A 3765-nucleotide genomic window follows, 5' to 3' on the forward strand; every position below is an offset into this window, starting at 1 on the left:
GCAAGTGCTATCAGTGGGTAGGGTCTCTATTCCTCAGAGTCAGAACACTTGGGTTTGAATCTGGAGTCACCGAGTATGAGCTGGATGTTTGTGGGGTGTGTTACTTCCACTCTCTCTGCCTTGATTTCCTCCTCTGTAAAGAGATCATTTCAGTGCTTACTTCAGAGACGTGACGGAGGGTAAATGAGCATGGGAAGACTTTAGAACTGTGCCTGAAATATACTAAACCAGTGCTCCATAATTATCCCCATTCTCATTATTATTGTTGCTGTTATTTTAGAAATGTGGGAACCATCGACTTGGCAAGGGCCAGTGTTTTTCCCAAGAGCACAGCAAGTGGCCACGCTGGGAGCTGAACCCAGAGCTCCTGACTCATTGCATTGGTGACTGTGAAATCATCTGCCTATAAAAACTGACAGTTAGCGACCAGACCAAGATATTGCACTGCTAAAACAAAATCATCATGGTTTTATTAATTGGCAGGGAGAAGTTAATGGACTTTTCCCAATCTTAAACTTTTTGCCTTCGAGTTTGCTTAACCTTTGAGGACTTGCCACCATTCTGTCTACTAGCACTTGCAGTGTTCATACCCAAGCAAAGGCATTCACATAAATAGTAACGGAGGAGACTCGGAACTACCTGACCATGCTCCGTTCAACAGCTTTTTCGTTCTCACTGAGCACTGACCTTCTGATTTAATTGCATTCACGCATCCTAAGCAGACTTTCTGCAGGTGCACCTGTCCTGGGGTGCATGAAAGAATTGGCTCTGCTGGGAATCTACAGCATCCCACAAAGAACATGACATTCAGTAGCGTCCACCGCCCCCTTCGCAAGCCTGATGGTCATCGACTGTGCCACAGCCGTTCCTCCCCAAGCTCAACTTCTACCAGATGTAGACCCATTTTTTTACACTTTTCCCTCAACCATGCGAATTTCAGATCCAGTATGTATGTTCTGAGTTATTCTTACGGGAGATAGTTGGAAAAGCAGGAAGCAGGAAGCTGGGAACAGAGGTAGAGAACAGATAGGAGAGAGTGGGGGACGCATGCTTCTGCCATGCAGCCGACAGCAACTAAGGCAAAAATAAACCTCGGATGCAGAGGTACAGCACCCGTTGGAGGGGAGGGGAGTGGCATCTGGTTTGTGCTGTGTTTTGGCCAAAATAATTCGGCAAAGCTGAGGGTATATCACCCTGCAGAGTGGGGAGGAGTTTTGAGAAATAAGCGTGTATGTAAATTTGTTCATTAACAGATTTACTTTTCCTCAAATATGTAAGTTATTTGGAACAAATCCTGGGAACTAGTTTAAAAATTAAAAAAAAATGAAGGAATTAAAGATTTGGTTGGAGAACCAGTAAAAATATTCTGTGGCATAGAATAAAATAAAATTACCCACAGGTTCTTGGAAATAAAGGGAAAGGACATCCTGAAGCGTTTCTAGCCACTAAAGTGTGGTAACTTAAAGCCATTATATCCTTCTGCCTAGAGCACAGCCTGTGTTATTTTCACAAACACTGTACCCAGCACTGTTGAATGCCAACCCAACAACCACTTCCAGCTTCCTTCTTCCTTGGCCGCCTCCCACCAGAAAGGCTGCAAAAGCTAAACATTCTCTTTTGCAACCTGTCTTGCTATAGATGACCATGTGACCCCATCCTGCCCTACAAGACATCAAGGGTTTTCTGTGGGAGTGGGATAGATCTTTCTCCTTGAATAAAAGCCCTTGTGCACCTCGCTCTCTTTTCGTTTTGCATGCTACCATGTGAGGATGTGATGCCTGGAGCTGTGGCAGCCATTTTGTGATCAGGTAACACCAAGGCTGAAGCTGAAAGCTAACACACAGAGGAAGCCAAGAATGGAAAGAGGAAAAGAGCTGGGTCCTTGAAGGCAACATTGAGCTGCCAAACCAACCCTGAGGATCACCTGTATTTCTAGACTCTAAGTAATAAAAGTCATTTGGTATAAGCCACTGTTCGTTTTGTGTTACTTACAGTTAAAAGCATCCAACTGCTATGATGTAAAAAAAAAAAAACCCAAAAGTGCTCTCATGGGTTCGCTGGACATTTTGACCCCCCAGCTTCCATCCTTTCTCCATAGAGTCTCATCATTCCTTTTCACAGATAGCACAGGGACACCGCCTGTTACAGCATCTCTCAGGATGATGTGAGGCTCATGCACACTATAAACTTCTGTAAAAGTAAGAGAAATAGTACAAAATGCTTCTGTAGTAGGTAAAGACACCGACTTTCATGCAGCAAGGGACAAGATGCCACTCAGCAGCTGTTTCTTCTCTTCTGGGAGGACGCACGTTGTGGATGGAGTCGGAGGTGGGGAGGTGGCCGAGGAAGAAGTCGAACACCTGTGCAAGGCAATAAGCGCAGGAACAACCTGCTGAGGGGCAACCGTGAGTGCGGCTCTCTGGGCTTTGATATTAAGTTGACCTGAAGCTTCAGAATCATGAACCGATGTGTGTGTGTGTGTGTGTGTGTGTGTGTGTGTGTGTGTGTGTGTTAGTTTAAACTGAGAGTAAAAGAATTATGACCTTGTAAAATGCCCCTGGACTTCAACTCCTTGTTCCTGAGAGTGCTGGCCTAGAAATAGTTATGTGTCTGTTTGCAACATGCACAAGGCGACCCAGAGCGGAGTGCCTCCTGCTTACATCAAGGATGCAGATGCCCAGGGCCGTGTGGTGGGTGGCCGCCGGGACCCCTCCCCAGCATCCCGCGGTCCGGGACCCGCGCTGGGAAGCTGCGGAATTAAGGTAGGGACGCGACTGGCCGACTCTGCTTTGGTTCCAGAGAGAAAGCTGTTTCTAGAAAATGGCATTCTTTCAAGCTACGTTGTTATTTTGAAAGATACCAAAGGGCCCTGGCAAAGACGAGGTTTTCAGGTTGCCGCACCCTCGGATGTGAAAGTAGGACCAGGTGAGAGGCTGTGCACCCACGCCCCACACCCTGCCTCCCCTCATGCCCCCTCTGCCAACAGAGGCTGAGTCTGCAAATCATTTGGGGCCTTTTAGGAACTTTACAGCTCACCCTCAAGTTTAGTTTATTTGACTCTCTTAACTTTGGTAGATTTATGGTTGGAGAAAATGAAAGGTACCTATCATTAATTTCTGGGCTAGTTCATTCATCCATGTTCCCAAGGGGTTTGCTCTCCTCTGGAGCAGACGTTGTTACACCGAAGGTCACCTGCAGGGAGATGACTCACCAAGGGCTCCTCTCCCCTTGCTCGGCGGGTCCGCAGGGAAGAAGCCCGCACGGAGGCCCCGCAGCATCCCTCCCTGCACGCTTCTTCGGCTGCTCGCTTCGCATCCTTTCTGCAAGGCCTCATCTAGGTGAATGAACCCTCTGATCACTAAGTGGTCCGCATGTGTGTGTTGGTGTTTCAGTTCTCCACAACGGAAGCTGGTCTGAGAGAATTCTGCCCACCCAAAGGGGAGGTAGGAGGTGCAGAGAGGAGTTCTGATGGCCTTGGGAGTTCTGCCCTGCCTGAACGTGGATCCTAAGCCAGAAAGGTAAATTCCCTCTTGCTCCAGCTAGCCTGATTGGGATTTCGATTACTCGCAAACTGAGTCAGCTCAGCTACTTCTAAAAACTTGTAACTGAAACTCATTTCCCTTCTATGGAAGCCCCCATTTCTAACCATCTCCTTGAGTCACATTTTTTTTCTGTGAATTTCGATGTACATAGATGAATAAAAAAAAATCTTTTTCTCTTAAAAAAAATTTCCCCTCAAACAAGTATTTTACACGAGCATGCTAA

Source organism: Zalophus californianus, chromosome 7 (assembly GCF_009762305.2).
Source record: "Zalophus californianus isolate mZalCal1 chromosome 7, mZalCal1.pri.v2, whole genome shotgun sequence".
Taxonomy (NCBI): Eukaryota; Metazoa; Chordata; class Mammalia; order Carnivora; family Otariidae; genus Zalophus; species Zalophus californianus.